This window comes from Sciurus carolinensis, chromosome 7, assembly GCF_902686445.1.
Source record: "Sciurus carolinensis chromosome 7, mSciCar1.2, whole genome shotgun sequence".
Taxonomy (NCBI): domain Eukaryota; kingdom Metazoa; phylum Chordata; class Mammalia; order Rodentia; family Sciuridae; genus Sciurus; species Sciurus carolinensis.
Window position 1 is genome coordinate 71,536,444 of NC_062219.1, and position 20,362 is coordinate 71,556,805.

The 20,362-nt window shown below is 36.1% G+C and overlaps 1 non-coding gene across 1 annotated transcript; it reads right to left on the reverse strand.

Moving 5' to 3' along the window:
* Window positions 1-6,087: 6,087 nt before the first annotated feature.
* Window positions 6,088-6,161, reverse strand: Trnas-uga (transfer RNA serine (anticodon UGA)). The gene has a single exon. It is a non-coding gene; the product is annotated as a tRNA-Ser (tRNA).
* Window positions 6,162-20,362: the final 14,201 nt, after the last annotated feature.

Sequence of the window (20,362 nt, forward strand, 5' to 3'; positions counted from 1 at the left end):
TCAACGAATTTGAAAGGAAATCTGCTTTGCTGTTCCTTCTTTGTTTACTCAATATTATCTCCAATATTTCTGAAAGTTCTTTTCGCCAAATAACTGCACAGTAAAAATGGTATTTTATCACACCTAAATTATGTTACAAGGTTACTACTTTGGAAGGCAGAAAAGGAGGGGGATTCATAGCCTTAATGCTAACACCACTGCTTGATGAAAGTTTGAATGACATTTCTATTGGCTCTTTATATTGTTTCATTATAATAAAGTGAATTTAAAATAGCACATTTCAACATGCGGAGCAAGGGTTTGGTTCACATTTTTTCTGACAAAGAAGAGTGCTCTTTCTCTTTACCAGCTAAAGTGGCACTGCTGGTAACAATACCACATACACAGTTTATAATTTACTCAGTCCAACAACTTTGAAATGGTACAATTTCAACAGCTATTTTTTTAATTTGGAAGACTCTTTTTATCACAAATTTTGTATATATTTATTTAAATATTTTAATATATTTAAATATATATTTAAATATGAAGACTATTATGTTACATTTTGCTACTTCAAATTTACATAATTCAAATTCATCTATTATGTCACTGAGCTGCATTTTCTCCTATTTTATCCCATTTGCACATTATAACCACTGTGTTCAATATATAGGTAAGTTAAAATACATTCTCATTTGAATAAATGGATGTTCATCAGGTTTCTTTTCAGCAAGTAATGGAACCAGAACAAAAACTCAGAGTTCTAATTTTAACTTTGGAGAACTTTCTCACCAAAAATGAAAAACATCAGGTGAGGAGGTACATAATTAACAGGTTAATGAACTAACAATAACTGCTGTGGTCAGGGAAGTTTCACTTTAAAAAAAAAAAATAGTGTCTTGAGACAACCCATGTCATTTAGGGGACTGGGCAGAGTTATCTAAGGCACAACTTGTCTCAAAGGAATGATACAATACATACCAGAGGGAGGATGAGAGACCAGAACAGAGAGCAGGAGAGTTTAATGGTTAGTCATCTGTCAGAGAAGACCATTACTGATACAGCTTCAGTGTGATCACAGATGGAAATATAACACCTTCCATTAAATGTCAGTGAGGACAACTAGGACAGAGGACCAGAACATACTGCAGACTTCTATAGAGAAGAGATGTGTGGGTGTGATGCAAGCTGTCAAGAAGAGAGGCCTGGTCTTGAATCAGGAGTCTAGAGCTGGTCCCCATATTGTCCATGCCTCTCAAATGTTCTTTTGGAGAAAGCAAGTCACCCTTCCTCTAAAGTTTCCATTTGCATATGTGAAATATGACTACTGCTTTTCCTGATTCACAAGAAACTGGGTAAGTCAAGTAGAAAGCATTGAATTGGAGGATTTTGAAGACTCCAAACTGCTTTATAAATGCAAGGGGGAACTTATAAGAATGCAGCAGAATGCTAGCTAATGAAGAAGCCCTTTGTGATGGCTTATATTCCTGATAAAATTTCTTTATAATATAGTCCCTATGAAAGTCATGCAAGTAACCCAGGAGTAAATAAAGTAGAAATGAAATTTCTCCATTTTCCTCTCAGTTCTGACCCTCACCATTTCCCAGAAAAACCACTTTCACCATTTTGGTGTATTTCCTTCCTCAGGCCAAACATCTTCAACAGCATGGTGGTGGTAAGGGGATAAAGTACAGATGCTCTCTTCAGTTCCATCTGAGGAGTGACACACATCCGTCATTCTGACATTGGCTCTGGACTATATAGCATATGTAAGGATTAATGTCAACTAGATTCGTGTCCAAAGCCTTGTGTGCATCTCAGTCACTTTACTGAGGTAGGACTGGGAGTTTCCACTATCTGGATGATGCCACTTTCCATTTCTGACAAAGAAGATGAATAGTTTGCTGTCTTCAGTCTGATTAGTGGCCATTTTAACCAGCCTGTGGGATGTGGCCCTTTTCCCTCCCCAGCACAAGCATGTCAGAGCCAGAGGAGGCTTGGCCAGCTCGGGGCTGCTGCCTTGTAAATCAGTCTTGTGCAATTCAATGTAGAGAGCAGGACTTTCCAGAGAGAGAACGCGCTCACTCTGCCAGGGGTGCGCTCAACTCCTCATTTATAAATCACTTCCTGGAAAGCCAGGTGCAAAATCAAGGTTTGTAAATCAAGACTTTTTATTTAGGATTTATTGGCATGATTTTAAAATCTGTTTCAGGACTTGTAAAGCTATATTAGGATTTGTAAACCCATTTAAGGATATGGAAATTAATTTTTGGACTTATAAAACAATAAAAACCATTTGGCTACAACTCCCATTAAAAAGAAGAGAGACTTATAAATCAAAAGCAGGCTGCTAAGATTTGCTGGCAGGGTCTATAAATTAAACTCTGGGTTTATAACTTCAGGTGACCACAGATTTATAAAGCCAACTTGTGAATCATCAAAAAAGGCACAAGATTTTTATTCTAATTTGAAAAGTTACAGAGCAGCGTCACTGGTGATGCCCTATTGATAAGCCAAGTGTTTCAAAGTAATGGTAATAATCTATGGATTTGGTGTGATTTATGGAACCAAATGTTCTTGCTTGAAAACCTGAAGTAGGTGGTATGCTTATATTTGCCCTGCATTAGGAGAGTTAAGGAAGTCTGAGACCACAGAACAGGTATGATGGTTAATTTTGTGTCAACTCGACTGGGCTAAGAGATACCCTGAAAACTGGTAAAACATTTCTGGGTCTGTCTGTGAGGGTGTTTCTAAAAGAGATCAGCATTGGAATTCATAGACTGAGTAAAGCTCATTCTCATTAATGTGGACAGGAATCATGTCATTCACTGAGGGTCTGAATAGCACAAATAAACAAAAGGGTGAATTCTCTTCCCTTTAGCTGTGGCATCCAGACAGAATATCCTGCCCTCAGACTTGATTGCCATAGTTCTTCAGGCTCTGAGACTTACACCAGTGCCCCACCCACTCACACCCCACCACTCACCTTCCCCACCCCTGTTCTCTGGTCTTCAGATTCTGGACTGAATTATACCACCAGTTTTCTTGGATATCCACTCTACAGACAGCATACCATGATATGCTCAACCTTCATAAGCATATGAGACAGTTCCCATAAGTCTCCTCCTCTATCCTCTCTTCTAACCTACTGGTTCAGTGTCTCTGAAGGACTCTGACTAATATACTAGGCATAGCATGGTAAGAAAAATCACTGACATAAACTGAAACTCTGGGTCATTTTGGCTATAAACTGGAGGTAGTCAATAAACGTTCAGTTTCCACCATACGAGCCAAACCCAGTACTTTACCTGTTAGATCTCATTAGATTTTATATTTTCTGAGTAAAATTATGGCCTAAGGAGGCCGATCACAACCACCAAAATTGTTCCTTTACACAAGTGACTTCAGTCAGGGCAATTGCGCCCCCAGGGAGTGTTTGGCAATGTCTGGAGATATTTCTGGTTGCTCTAACTGGGGGGAGTGCTACTTTCATCTACCACGTAGAGACCAGGGATGCTACTAAGCATCCTCCAGTGTGTTGAGCAACCACCCACAACATAGAAGTATCTGGTCAAAATAACACTAGGACAAAAGTTGCAGAACCCTGCCATAGAGGAATATTTGGCATAAGCCAGTAAAGAATGAGCCCATCAGGACTCCTCCCTCTCCGGTTCCTATGATTCTGCCATTCAGGACAACCCAGGAGCTCTTGCTTAGTTAATCTGAAAGGAGAATATGTTCAAAATTCAAAATGTAATAAATATGATAGATCACAATATGAATATGCTCTGCTACCTCAAGTGAGTGCTTTATTTGATCAACAGATCTTCTATAGAAACTGAAGTTATAGCATTTGGTGAAATTACATTATTTGACTGGAGAAACCCCTTCATTTTATTTGAAAACAAGTATATGGGTTAGAAAGGGAATGCGAGGCAAGAATTCTTTCCAGCTTTGTTCAACAGTTGTATAAAGCAACCCCATGTGGTGAACTCCTAGGGAGTCTGAGACCCTTTTGATTATATGGTGTTTGGAATAAAATAAAACAAATCCCATGTTCTTTTATTCTGACCTGAAAACGATTTCTAAATGATCACCTTGGGTGTTCTTTCCCTCTACTTATTGCTGTGTTCTTCCATTTGAATTACTGCTCAGCATCACCTCAGAAACCACCTGAATATTGGCCGATTGTAAGAAGACAGTCTCATATTGAGATTATAGTAGCTCTCCCCAGACTTGCTCTATTCGTGGACCTGGCCATTATAAGAATCCTAAAGACAGAGACAGAACTCGACATTCAAATAGTGCATTTGAAGCACATGGTGAAGTATATTGTGTAAATGCAAATGAACAGAAATATGGCATTGTAAGAGCTCAGCCACTTGTGCAATTAGGAAGGAAATCAGAATTGTAGAGTACAGCATCCAGCTGAGTACTCAATTATGCACATAAAAAAAGAGTTCAAGGAAACTTGGTGTGGTGACTCAGAACTTTGGAAAGTTTAAATTCAAAATATCAGAGATGCAACTAGTATCAATGTAATCGCACCCTACCTCACCTCTGCAAACATTTCCCATTGTCCTCAGAGAGTGCTTATTGTTCTCTGACTTAGAGTTTTGTCCAATTTATAAAGAGTCAGTGACTTTAACTCCAACTTATTTTACTTGTCATGGAGTCCTTAAACGTCAAGGTACAGGAAAGCCAGCAAGGACAGAGAGACTTCCATTATGTTATTTGGATTGCTTATAGGAACTTGATATAAAAATGCATATGGGAAAGGATCAAAAAAACACTGAATTTCCTGGAATTTCATTATTCTTTATGAAACAACACTAAAAAAGCATTAAAACCTGGTTGTTAAAATCAGAGATTTCATTTTATATTGTATTAATTTATTATCTATTAAGTAAGTACATAGGACATGTTTTAGTCAGCTTTTTCACTGCTGTGATTAAATGACCCAACCAGCCCAACAGTAAAGGAATAGAGGTTTATTTGAGGGCTCACAGTTTCAGAGGTCTTAGTCCATAGAAGGCCAGTTCTATTCCTCGGGGCTCAAGGTGAGGCTGAACATCATGGCAAGAGAGGGTGGTGGAGGGAAGCAGCTTACATCACGGTGATCAGGAAGCAGAGAGACTTCACTCTCCAGATACAGAATAAAATACTCCATAGTTATGCCCCAATTCCCACCTCCTCCAGCCACACCCTACTTGCCTCCTGTTATTACTCAGTTAATCCCATCAGGGATAAATTCACTGATTGGGTTAAGACTTTCAAAACCTAATCAGTTCTCCTCTGAAACTTCTTACATTGTCTCACACATGAGCTTTTGGGGGACACCTCACATCCAAACAATAACAGGACATGTTAAGGGTAACCTTAAGAAAAAAAATCAAAAAAATTGATATTTGATATCAGAATACCTACTCCTGCTCTCTCTGTTCCCCACTTCCTCTCAATGAGCTTCTCTCTGCTGCCCAGGATGCCCCATATAGATTAGCCCTCTCATGAGGACACATAGTCCATACCCACCGTTTTTTAAAACTCTTCTTTCCAACTCACCTGCCAAAATTGTGATATATGGCCTTTGGATCTACTATTCGGTCATCAAATAATCATTCACTCAGTGTTCATTGAGAACCTAGGTTTCCTTGGACTGTGTTAGATGAGGGGATACAAAGATGATAAGGCACTCTCTGGTACCGAGGATGGTTCACCACAGAACATATCCCATGTGCTGAAATGAAGACATTTCAGGTACAGTGGGAGTACCACCAGAACAGAGGTGAGATCTTTAAAATAAATAACTAAAATGTATCTATGCTTAAGCTAATTCTTAAAGACAAGTAGAGTACAGGAGGAAGCCATGAAGAAAAGTGCTGGTGAGGACATTATAAATGAGGAGACAGCAAAGTCAGAATATTGTAAGGAGGACAATGTTCAGAGAATTCATATGGCAAAGCTAAAGCAAATGGTTTTCCACTGAGGGGAGGGTGGGGAAACCAGTTTTTGTTTTGTTTTTTACTTCAGGGAGAAGAAGGTTGTATCAAAATGGCATGGGGGATTTATCAAAATACGTGCCCTCTGATTATTAATTTTTTTGTGTGTGTGGTGCTGGGGATTGAACCCAGGGCCTTGTGCATTCAAGGCAAGCACTCTACCAACTGAGCTACATCCCCAGCCCTAATTATTAATTTGATGTGTCAACTTGTCTGGGCCACGGTGTTCACATATTTGGTCAACCATTATAGTAGCCCACCTTATCTGTGGGAGATATATTCTAAGACTCCTAGTAGATGCCTAAAACCACAGAGAGTACCAAACCCTGCATTTACAGTATCATGTTTTATCCTACACATATGCACTTATGATAAAGTTTAATTAATAAATTAGGTATAATAAAATATTAGCAATGGTATCTAGCAATTAAAAAGGAAATTATAACTATACTATAATAAAATTATGTGAATAGTTCTGTCTCACTCAATATCTTATTTTACTCTACACACTCTTCTTCTTGTGATGATGATGTGAGATGATATAATGCCTACAAGATGGGATGAAGTCAGGTGGATGATGTAGGCCTTACAAACATCAAATTAGGCTCCCATCTAAAGGTTACTTAAACCCAACACCATGATAACACACAGTTCATGCAATAACCAAGATGGCCACTAATCTCCTGACAAGTGAGTAGGGTGTACAGCATGGATATGCTAGACAAAAGAATGATTAACTTCCTGGACAGGACAAATGACATAATCTTAAAAACATGAATTATTTATTTCTGAAATTTTCTATGTAAGGATTTTGGACTGCTGTTGATCCAAGGAAAAGGATCCACGAATAAGGGTAGACTACTATAACCTGGATTTTCTTGAGATTGTTTTTAGGTGAGATTAACATTTAAATTGAAGGACTTCAAGTAAAAGGAATTGTCCTCCATGATATAGGTTGGTCTTATGCCATCAGTTGAAGTCCTGCAAAGAACAAAAGTGTGACTGCCATCAAGCCAGAGGGAATTATGCAACAGACAGACCTCAGATTGGCAATGTATCATCTGCTCTTTCCTGGGTCTCCAGGCTGCCAGCTCACCCTGCCAGCTCACTCTGCCAGCTTTGGAATTGTCAGCTTCTATAGTCTCATGAGCCTTAAGTGAAATTTACACACACACACTATTGGTTCTGGTTCTCTAAAGAACCTTTACTAAAACATATATCCAATAAAAAAAAAAAGTTACAGGACTGAGCCTAGGGTGCATCTGAGGGACTTTGGGAGATAAGATTATAAAGAAAGTTTGGGAAAATACATCAAAACATGACAACTAGGTAATCCAAAGATTTAATTACTGCCACATCATTAGGGATATGCTTTCTTCTTTATGTCTTCTTCTCTTTTCTTCTAAAATACATGTGGAGAGAAATATCCTGACCTTTGCATTGGCTTAGCCAATGATATGGATTTCATAATTGTCCCATTTTCTTATGACAATTCATGAAATAGCCTCAATTCAGGTGGTCGGAAAGAAATGGAAGAGAAATTAGGGATCAAGAGAGTCCATAAACCATATGATTGAATTCAGTACAGTTCAATATTGACTTTATTGGGAGATTTTTCTTGTCATCAAGATTTATTAGCCTTATGAATAGTTAGACCAAAAAAAGTTGAGGAAACTTCACTAAATCATGTTGAATCAGACTAGATAAATCTAACACCTTAGCATGAAGTTTAGGGAATGAATCTAGGGATATATTAAATACAGACAATAGTTTCTCCTGTGTCTTCAAGGAAAAATCATACTGTTTCATACAAACTTATTTCCAGTTCCTCTCTAGGAGATGGAAAACTATCTTGACCTACTACCCATATCTTTCCTGTAAAGTCTTTCTGGTCTTACCTATATCAAAACCAAGAGGAGAACAAATTTATATGGAAAAAAAAAATCCACGTAAGAAACAGAGACAAATAGATATCTACTCTCAGATTGTTCAGAGCAACAGCTCCTGAGACCCAAGGCATGTAAATTCATGAGAGTCTCCCCAAACTCTCTGTGGAAAGTCTGGAGGGCTCTCCTCAGCGAATGTCAGCTGAATCCCTCATGTCTGCTCAACAGAAACCTCAGTTTATGAGGGAAGTTACAGATTGAAAAATACTCTTTTTGTAAAACTCTGATCATAATGCTCAGTGAAATGATAAATGAATAGGTTTTTACTGGCAAACTACAGTAATTAGGCCATTCCTCATTTCTTTATTGGAGACAGACCTAGATATTTAATCATCATTATGTAATCATTTGATTTTAGCAAAGCATTACTATTGGAAATATTATACATTTACCTTGTCCCCTCCATTCTTTTTAAAGGTAGTGAGGGGAAAAGCAAAAACCTTTAAATCATGTCTGACATTTAGGAAGAAACAGAACTCTAATTTTAAATTTTATGTAATTTTAGTACTTTTTTAATCTTCATAGTAATATATGGTATTATAGTAATACTGTAGAAAGTGTGAGAAATACATAAGGTATAAGAAAAAATAGTATAATCACCCACCATTACCCTTTCCAAGAAAACCACCATTATTAATATTTTGGTGAATTTCCTTTCAGTCATTCGTTTTTAAGACTTTATTTCTAAAATAACATTCATAAAGTAACAAGATTTAGACAAATATCACGCACACAAAGAAATTCCAGAGAAGGCAGCAAAATATGGTTATTTTAAAAAGGAATCTTGGAAAACTTCGAAAGCAGTTTCATACTAATCACTGATCAGTCATAGCTACAATCAAGAATTAAAGTTTTTCTTCTTATCTTTGTACCTGAAATCAACTGGGGAAAATGAATAATTACAAATTAAGAAATTTGAACAAATAAGTATCTTCAAAGAACATGAATCCGTAATTTCCCTAAAGAACAGATTTATGATCTAAGCCCATTCTTTTCAACTTAATGCATCGACTCTTCATAGGCTGGTAAAAAGCAGTTCAGTAACCGCATCTTCCATCCTCGGTGATAAGACCTCCTGCAATAGGATCAATAAGACCTGCTTTCATAGAACTTTTTTCTTATCCCATAACCTCAAAAATCATTTTGTGCCACAATGATCACTACAGGGAGGAAAATAAAGAGATGTTGAATCTATCAAAGTTTTTCATAGCAAGGCTGGCTTATTTCAAACCATCACAGCATGGTGGTTAACAGCTCTGGAACAGCCAAAGGATGGAAGCAGAAGGAAAAATGAAACTGAAAGATCCTCTTCTTTCTTTACAGGAAACTTCAAAGTTAAAGGGGAATAAGATTCATATTCCAAGCATTAACTCTCCAATTTGGCATTGGGAATTTCAAACCAAGTTTATTTTTTTAATGCTACTATTACCTAAATGGATTTCCAAAATGAATTCCAATTCAGTATTAATATAGGAACTGTTAATAAGTGGAATGAAAAGGAAGTTCCAAGTCCAATTAAGTTTTAAAAACCCATAAACAAGTACATTTACTTTGAACAGTACTTCTCGGGGTCATTACTCTGCCCTGCAACACTGAATTTCCCAGAAAGGACCACAGTATATAGTATTCTCCAAATTTATACTTCAATTCTTACTTTTCTCTGAATATCTAAGAAATAATTGTTTTGTATCTTTCTGAGCATCCAGATAGAATAGGACTGAGTTCCACAGTCTTATTTTTTAATGTGAATGTAAAGGTCATATTTATAAATACAAAGTCATATTTATAAAGAACTTAGTTATCATGAAACAACTAATGTCACAGCAAAGGATTTGAAAAAATATCTCTGATCTTGGAATTAGTAGCATACAGTTAAGTACTACTCTATCACTTTTTAGGACAATGACCTTGGACAAATTACTTAGTCTTTGTAAATCTTAGTTTCTTCCTCTAAAACAGAAGTAAAAGACATCCCAATCTTAAAGAACTTTTGTGAGGATCAAATGAAAGCTGTTCAGAAAACAGAGACTGCATAAAAAGTGCGAGGAGATGCTGTAGTTGGGACTTGTGCCTGCTTTAACACTAGAACATGTACTCATTGCTAGATGTTTTCAAATGAGCTGTAAAGAAAGTCTTTATGTCTTGCTCAGCAATCCCCTTTCTGAACTTCTATTCCAATATCTTACAGTGCTGGTTTTTCCAAAAATTGTTTTCTACATCTTAATCTCATTTCCCATAGTAGTCTAAAAATTCCTTGAAGTCAGGGTGAGGGTCTGATATTTCCCTTGTATCTCCCATGACATGTAGCACTAAGCTTAACAAACTGTTATTGACTACAAGATTGATGAAATTACAATAAGATGGAAACGAAGATCAATACAGATGATGTTCTCCAGTACAAAGTATATTCTCTGATGTGTCCATACATATTTGAAGTCAGAATACTCAAGACTCTTATCTATATCCTCTTTCTTCTGTATATTATTTATTTAAGCAGCAATTCAGTCAATAGTCAAACCATCTAATGTGTCAATACAGTGGAAGAGTCTCAACAACCAAGATAGTAGATAATGAATATCAAAAAGTACTGGTCCCCAAAAATCCAAGAGGCATATCAAAAATGTCTGCTACAAAGTGTGAAGCAAGTTGATTAATCTACTCCCTCCAAATAGTAACACCTAAAATAATTCCAAAGTAGCTTTATTACATTTGAAAAATAAAGCTGAGAAGTCAAAACATGTATTTTTTTTTCCTGTGCTACTTGCAATTAGAGAAAAAATTTCATCAGAATGTACTTTGCAGCAAAATTGCATTTGGATTTTTTTTTTTTTTTTGTCTTAAGTTACATTTTAACCACATGATTTTCACAGATCTTGCTCCCTAGTGTTCAAGTCCATCCTCCTCAAACTTTCCTTACAAAATACCCTTAATGGGAAGGCAACTATTCTTAGTCCCAGGGTTGTGCTCTAAAACAATGCAGCATAAATTTGAACTTTCTTAAAAGTCTTAAGTTTTACTTATCTTAAAGTGCTGGTAAATTTTGGGATATATTCATAATATTTTTTACATAAAAATAATTTTATTTCTTATCATCAAGGAAGCCTAATGCTCCAAGGTGTGCAGTGTGAATGTGGTGTGCCTAACAGAATTACCTGGCATACACAGAGTGTGAGGATCCCAATAAATCATTTAAAAGTCATCCGCGCTTAGCTTTCAATTTTAACAATCCTATTAAGCCTTTTCTTAGATATTATCCAAAGACATACTACAACAATAAAGATACATATTTGCTTCTCTGAAAAAAAGACTGTCTGAAATTAACATCTGGGTTCTTCTCGTGCAATAATAAAGGAAAGTTCTTAAATATGAAAAGCCACGGAGTAGATGAAGCACTATATTGGTGGGGCTATAGCACTACTTGATGCTGCAAGCAGAGTACCTGAACTTAATGAAGCTAAGGTTTCTATGTGAATTGAGAAATTTTCTTCTTAATGATTTTTCTTCTTATTGTAACTTAAATTTATGTCAAGGAGTCTTATGTTTCCCTAAGGGAACATGTTCACAGTTTTTTCCTTCAAACTTCACTGATATACAAATTAATACCCTAATATCTACCCATACTGGAAATGCAAGCATTGTGTCTTGCCTTCCAAGAAAAAAGAAATCCTTGCGCTGTTTGCTCAAGTCTAAAACTCTTTGACATAAGATGCTTAGGCCAACAGTACCCGAATACAGTGTATTAAATGCTACTTATAAAAATAAAGCTATGCTAATGTGCCTATCTGCCCCCTACTGCTTAACAGTATTAAAGATTAAAGCCAATTGTTTAGTAAACTGAAGAGGCTCTAATGCTTTCTTGGGATGTGTTCTTCGTCAGTATTCCAGATAAGGTTGCTATTAGGTTTTTGCTGCTATGGATGCCTAACTTGGGTCATTATATACTTAAATTGAGTTGCTGTCATTATCATAAAATGAAATGGAAGAGTCTTCAGACTATAGCAGTGTTATGTACCTTTCAAAGAATGGGTACCACTACTCAATTTATAAAAATGGATATTTACGTTCTAGAATCAAGCTCCTGGGTGTTTCAAAGTGATTTAGACTGTATGTCCAAAGAATTCTCATGTGTATCAAAAACAACTGAGCTTTGCATCAACCTGCTTTCAATCATTATTGAAATCTATGGAGTGATTAAGATACAGCAGATCCTTGGTTCTTTTTCCTTCTTATAATTTAATTTTGTCTTTCTCTGAAGTGAAGATGGTCAAGAACCTGGATTTTTCCTAATCCTATAAATTACTTGTTCAGATTAAAGAATTTCCATCCTGATCTCTTCATTCTAAGCATGTTATTTGAGAATCCTCTTACTGACTTAAGAAGGCTATGCATCATTTTAATTCTTAAGTGGGCTGAAAGGTTAGCACAAAAAAGATGAAGAATGACATTTCTTAGGTTTAAGGCTTTTTTCCTGCTAATAAAAACAGAAAATTCCAACTAACATTTCTTATGGAAAAATAACTTTCTCCTCTATTTTTCAGGTTCGTAGTATTCTGGGTCATTTTTAAATACTTATTTAAAAAATCTATATTTTCTAAGAACTCTCTCCTTAACTTTTTTTAACATACACTATACAGCAACTTCCTTTTCTTATACTACATGTCTATACAATGGGAATATTATAATTTTCTTAATATTTTAAGATCTAGAGATTTTTTTTTAAAAAACTCAATTTAAGACCTCAACAGATGGACAGATTCAGCAACAATGCAAATCTTGCCATCTACAATTCATGGTAATGTCAATTGCTTTGTTGAAATTCTGAGTCAGCGATATTTAAATGTAAACATGCATGGATAAATTTTTTTTCATTTATAGTATTCTCTAAAAATTGAAACACTCATGCATTTTGAATTGATCCAGTAGCTCAAGAATACCTGAAATTCTGATCATTATCCCTTTTCTGGGTCCTTCAACACTTCATGTGCCCTGTTCTGCTTCTGGGAGAAATATGTTTTCCTCTCTAGTGTATCTTTATCTTCATCTGTGTGCTTCAAACTGCAGAGAGAGGACACTCAAATGCTAAGAGGGAGTTTGCTTTATTATGTGGCTCTATTGAGTCTGAAAATGCTGCAATCACAAATAGCTCTCTGAAGATGCTTGTATTCTTAAACAGACACATGACTTTTCCTAGCAATGGAAAGCAATTTATGGCTTTTTCCATTGCTTCAGAAGTCCTTCAGAAAATGGTACTTACAAGAATAATGTTATAGCACACAATCAAAGAAGACATGTCTTAGGTTAACTGAGCTACCCGGTGCCCTGTAGCTGTCCTGTGACAGCTTATGTGGGTCAACAGATTCAGACATGTCAGCCCTGTTGAGAGAGCACGCCATCAAGTAAAAGGAGCATCTGGTTAGAGTATGGTGCTAGCAAGTGAGGGTCAGTGGTGTGACATTAGCTCTTGGTGCCTTATTCAGTTCTGACTAAGACTCCATGTTGTTTCCCTTTTCACCAGAATAACTCTCTAAAAAGAGGCACTCCCTTCAACCCAATCCAGTCTGTAGAATATGGAGCCCTATGTAGTGTTAGGAAAATAAGCAAGTGTCAGATTTCTGTATTTTGGAGACTCATTTCTACCCTATGTCCCAAATTACATCTTCAAGATTTAGAGTCCAGGGTGAAGGCTTTGTACTAATGTTTGTGTCATAAGTTAGTGCCATGTCAGTGAAATAGCCAGCTGGAGTTTTATATATAGGTACCTGCTCTTCCCAAGTCAATATCAAGACTATGAAAATATGGTGCTAACTCCACACTATTTCATTTCACGTATTCATCAACAAACCCAACGTGACTTAAATACTTGGAAAGAAAGTTGTACTAATATCATTCCTATTCTCATGATACATTATTTATGAAATTGAAACACAATATAAAATTACTTTAGTCATAAAATATCTCTAGATATTTTATGACTAGAATAAGAGACTGTGCTCAGATAATAACAAAATACCAAACATGTAGTCTCTATTATTCTGTGGGAGTGTGTGTGTATTCATTCATTTAATCCTCACAACAAACCTTTATGGTAAGGTATGTTATTATCTGCATTTCACAAATGGGGCACATGCGTGAATAAGGCCTCAGTTAGTGGTGGTAAAACGGAGATTTGAGCTCCAGCAGCCCAGTTCCAGAGTCTATATTCTTATATCTTTTGCTGGAAGTAGATTGATATTAGTAAGGAAGGCACAGAAAACCAGATTATACAGGAAAGCAGATGACACTATGAGGTCACAAGCTTTGAAGGAGTGAAGTGTTCCTAAGGGGGAATGTATTCAAATGACTGGGTCACCAGTCACTGGAGAAATTTAAATGCACTATGAGAATCATTTTATCAGAAAGCCATTATGGATTCTTGGGCATGTGGGTAATGTAATTTAGGAAAATATATTCTGGAAAAGTAAGCTATTAAAAGAAAAATCTATCTTAAATATAATCAAAGATACAAACACATTTTAAAACAAGTTGGCATTACCCTGAAAATTTAAACATTTATATAACTTGATGATTCAATATTTCCACTCGTATAACTGCTAGAGAACCTCTTTTTTATTTTTTATTTGTTCTAATTAGTTATACATGACAGTAGAATGCACTTTGATACATCATATATAGATGGAATATAATTTCTCATTCTTCTGGTTGTACATGACGTAAAATCATATTGGTCTTATGTATATACATAGGTAATAATGTCTGATTCATTCTACTATTCTTCCTTCCCCAACACCCACCCTTCACTCTCCTCTACCTAACCTAAAGTAACTCTCTTCTTCCCCAGACATCCCACCTTATTGTGAATTAGCATCTGCATGTCAGAGAAAACATTCGGCCTTTGGTTTTTTGGGATTGACTTATTTCACTTAGCACGATATTCTCCAGCTCCATCCATTTACTGGTAAATGCCATAATTTCATTGTTTCATTTACATATATACCAGCAATTAGAGAAATGCAAATCAAAACTACTCTAAGATTTCATCTCACCCTAGTCAGAATGGCATTTATCAAGAATACAAACAATAATAAATGTTAGTGAGTTTATGGGGGAAAAGGTACACTCATACATTGTTGGTGGGAATGTGAATTGGTGCAACTATTATGGAAAGTGGTATGGAGATTCCTCAGAAAACCTGAAAAGGAACCACCATTTGACCCAGCTATCCCACTCCTCAGTTTATACCTAAAGGACTTAAAATCAGCATATTACAGTGATGCAGCCATATCAATGTTTACAGCAGCTCTACTCACCATAGCTAAACTATGGAAACAACCTCGGTGCCCTTCAACAGATGAATGGATAGAGAAACTCTTGCACAGTTTCATTAGAAATATTTTTAAAAATTTTTATAATACTAAAATGCTGAAAATAAAATCAAGTGTTTTTAAACAGGAGAATGAAAGATAAATTGTAGCATATTCACATGATGAAATACTATGCAGCAATGAAAAGCAGATAAACAGCAGCACTACTCAACAACATAGAATTTAGTGTCATTAATTGATAAAGCAAAACCAGAAAGCTTCATATAGCATGAGCATTTTATAAACCTTTGAACAAGGAAAATAAATATCTATTATATTTATATGTATAATACATGTATATACACATTATATGTTTATATATAATATATGTTATGGTTTAGATATGAGGTTTTCCCCAATGTGTGAGACAATGCAAGAAAATTTAGAAGTGAAATGGTTGGGTCATGAGATTCCCTAACCTAATCAGTGCATTAATCCATGAATATGAATTAACTGGGCAGTAACTCTAGGCAGAGTGTGGCTGGAGAAGCTAGGTCACTGGGGATATGCCTTTGAGGTTTATATTTTGTCTCTAGTGAACAGTTTTCTCTCTCTTCCTGATTTCTATGTTCTGAGCTATTTTCCTCCTTCATGCCCTTCCACCATGATGTTTGGCCTCACCTTGGGCCTAGAGCAATGGAGCTGGCCATCTATACACTGAGATATCTGAAAGGGTGAACCCCAAATAAACGTTCCTCCTCTACATTGGTCTTGTCAGGTCTTTTGGTCCCAGCAATGAAAAGCTGACTAAAACTGTGTGTGTGTGTGTGTGTGTGTGTGTGTGTGTGTGTGTTTTCAAAAACATAAGAAACATAAATAGAAAATTCAGCCAAGGGGTTTGGGAAAGGGGAAAAACACATAAGGAAATGCAAGTTATTTCAGTGGTCTATTCCTTAAGTTAAGTGCTGGTTCATTAATACTCATTATTTTATTAATAACTAAACACAAGAAAACCAGAATGATCCAGACAAAAAAGGAAATAGGAAAGAAGAGAGAATACGGCGAAAGAAAAGAGAAGGAAAGAAAACCAGTAAAGGAAGCTCAGAATAATGGTGACTGTGGAAAAGCAGGTTCTAGAAGCATCCCTGCAGCTCCTGGAATCTTCTGATTTACAGTTCAAGTCTCTCTCTAACTGTTGTGGTTTGGATCCTTTATGTCCCCCAAGGCCCCTATACTAAAGGCTTGGTCATCAGCTTGTGGTGCTAGTGGGAGGTGGGGAAACTTCAGGAGGTGGGGCTTAATCAAAGGAACTTGGGTTTGGTGGGGTGTGCCTTTGAAGGGGATATTGGGACCCTGCCCCTTCTTCTCTCTTCTCCTCTCTTCTCTCTTTTCTCTTCTCTCTTCTCTCTCTCTTTTAGCTCCCTGACAACCTTAAGGTAACAAGGTTTCCTCGCCATGCACTTCAACCATGATGTACTACTGCTTTGCCAAAGACCCAAAAGCAACAGAATCAAGCAATCAAGGACTGAAACTTCTAAAACCAGGAGCAAAATAAATCTTTCCTTCTTTTAAGTTGTTTATCTCAGGTATTTTGTCACAGTCATGGCAAGTTGACTAACATACTACCTTCCTGCAATTTTGTTTTCTCTACTAGGATAAGCCCTTGATCAAATCTTACCTGTTTTCATGTTCGCAAGATCTAACTCAGAACTAAGCAAATACTATGGTCTCAGAAATTGTAGTGAAAATAAATAGAACTGAGTAGAAAAGACACCCACATGGCCAGACAATGCAGACGGGTCTCAGAAATCACTGTCCTCCAACACAGAAATTCCACTACTGCTACAATACATTCAGTAATAAGGTAACAATTGTTTTGAGGTAGCTCATTCCATTGTTAAATGCTATTGCTAGAAATGTCTTCCTAATAGGGATCCAAAATTGATAATTCTAAGTTTTCTCTTTTTTTTTCTCTGTAGAACAATAAAAAACAAGCCTATACCCTGTCCCAGAAAATGCACTCTAAAATATTGAAGAAAAGTATTAAATCCATATAACTTGTCTTTTTTTCCCCCCAAGATAAGCTTTCCTAACCTTTATAACATGATTTCCAGGATCTTTCCTTCTTGGCACCTTTTGTCTCAGTGCTCTCTAGAACAAAAAAGTTAACACACAGGCTAGAGAGATGAACTCCATCCTCTTGACCAGTATAGGGTAGAAAGGACTTAATGCAACTTCTTTAACCTGAAGACAAAACATCTAAACTTTTCATGTGGAAAGAGTCTGGCTTTGAAGCTATGAGACCAGTCACCAGAGTTTAAGGGTTGAAGACAAGCAAACTTTCCTCTTCTCAATGAATTAGTCCATGAATATCACAGGAATAACAGCATGTGTATTTGTAAAGCTTAGAGTCCACCAAATGCTGTCATGGGCATTATCACATTTAGAGTTTGTGGTGCTTTCATGGTCACCTTTTAGAAGCCCCATTTTACAGAGGGGTAACCAAACTCACGCAACAGGTGAGAGAAAGAGTCAGAGCTAGACCTCGTGTGTTGTCTCTATATAGTCCAGCACTCTTTCAACAGTAGCATGCTGTCTCAAGTAATCAAATAATCATTAACTGGCTGGCCTCCCTCTAAACAACAAACTAGGAAACAAATTTTGCAACAGAGATCTAAATACATTATTGATTTTAAAATCAATAAGAAAAAGACTGGCAATTCAATAGAACAATAGACAATGAATTCAACGGGCAGGTTCGCAGAAAAAGAAACATGAATAGCCAATACATGTGTTTTAAGATGCTCAATGTGACTCAGTTTTAGAATGCAAATTAAAACAAGAGTAGGCTATCATTTTGCACTAACTAAATTGGCAAAAAATTAAGAAAAAAATTATAATGCACAGTGCTGGTAAGAGTGTAGGGACAACAGAAATTCTTCTAGTGAATGAAAGAATAACTTGATGCCTCAGGGGTTGAGGTGCACTTTCATATAAATTTTTGAGAGACAATTGGGCAATAACCATTTTAATGTGACTACACTTGCCCTTTGACCCAGCAGGTCAATTTTTGAGAATGTATCCCTAAGGTTTACTTAATGGTGCAAAAAGGCTATCGGTTTACCTTGCTTACATTAGCAAGTAAATGGATATACTCTAAATGTCTGTAATTAAGAGATTATTAAATAAAGCACAGTGCATCCCTACCATGAAGCACTGTGTGGCTTTTAAAAAAATGAGGTATGATCATTTTTAGTCCGTGGAGAAATGTCTATGTACTACCAAGTGAATAACATGGATTGAACAGCAGAATGTAATATGATTCCAATTATAAAACACCACACATATATAATAGATATATGTACATATATTCATATTTTATCAATTGCACATTTTATGCACATATGCACACACATTTTCATTTATGAAAATGAAGTATTGGACAGGACATAACACATACTGAAACATCTACATTGTTATTTCTGCAAAGTGGAATTCCACAAAGTTAAGGATGGGGAATGATAGGCAACTTTTATTTCTTGCTTCTTTGGTAATATCACATACTTCAGAACAGATATGGAATATTTTGCAATGTCTGGAACGTTACAAAAGTAGTATACAATGAGGATTCCTTTCAAAACTTATGAGTCCTATTACTTTTTATTAGCTAAGCAATTACTTTGTGTAAGGCATTACACTCAGCACTTCACATACTTTTATTTTTTAATCCATATTAAAACACAAATTAGATATGAACACCCATCCTTATGTTGAAAGTATATGCCAAACCTGCTGAGATGTGGTCCATTGCCTCGTCCAAGCAGTGGGGGTGCAAAATTGAGCCATCTGAAACCCTTTCTGACCTGTATTCCTAGTGACAGAGAAATCAAAATAACAGCAGTTCAGATTTTTAAGAACTCCAAGATGGTTGAAGTTTTCATGTCCACAATCAATAGAAAAAGAGAGTTGTGTGTTAAAATTATGTTTTTTTGTAATCATTAAGTAAAAAATTGACTTCCAGTGTCTTAATGTGTCACCATTTTAAAAAGGATCTGTGCATCCTGAGAAGACTTTCTGCCAAAAGGTAAATTCTCAGTTTGTTTTAATGTTCCATCAATTGCTATCTATAAAATATGCAGATCATTTTAGATTCTGCAATTCAATCAGAACAGAAAGTGTATACAGCAATTAGTTGGTGATTAAAACTATGATAGGCAAATAAGATAATTTTGAAAAAGGTACCAGGATAGAGAAAGGAGAAAGGGGGAAATGCTTGAAAACATGAGACTCAATATACATTTGTCTTTAAAGAAATAAAAAATGGAAAGGCAGATTCCTGTAAAAGTTATCTTCAAATATTTAGATGCTGACAATTGAAAAGTTAAATTTGTTGTGCCTTCTCCAAAGAGAGAGAACCAATGGAAACTAGCAAAAGATTTTAGTTCCGTATATGGTTCACTTCTTTTTTTATTTTTATTTTTTTATTTTTCACAGACTGCATTTTGATTCATTGTACACAAGTGGGGTACATCATTTCATTTCTATGGTTGTACATGATGTAGACTCATAGCATTCGTGTAATCATATATGTACATATGATAATGATGTCTGCCTCATTCCACCATTTTTCATACCCCCCACCCTTTCATTTCCCTCTACATAATCTAAAGTTCCTCCATTCTTCTCTCATCCCCACCCCCCACTCCCTTTCATAAAGCTGTCCAATGGAATGCTCTGCCTCCAGAAAATGTGAATTTCTGTCTTTCAAAATTTAAACATATTCAGGATGACCATTTGGTAGGATGTTACAATAGACCTTTTTGAAATAAACAGTTCCTCAGTTTAGCTGTCTCTTCTACATCGTTTTGTTTTTAAATATAGCAAAACCTGAGAAAATCTGTGCATGTAATAATCTAAAAGTTAAAAATAGAAAAACAAAATAGAGAAATAGGAGTTAATACTTATTAACTATCTATTTTGTACAAGACGCTTATACATTAACTCATTTAACCCTCACGAAGAACAAACCAGTTCCTAAGATGACCCCCACTACACTGAAGAGCACACTGACATATAGAGAGGTTAAGGAACTTGACCAAGGTCACACAATTACTAAGTGGAGAAATCAGTATTC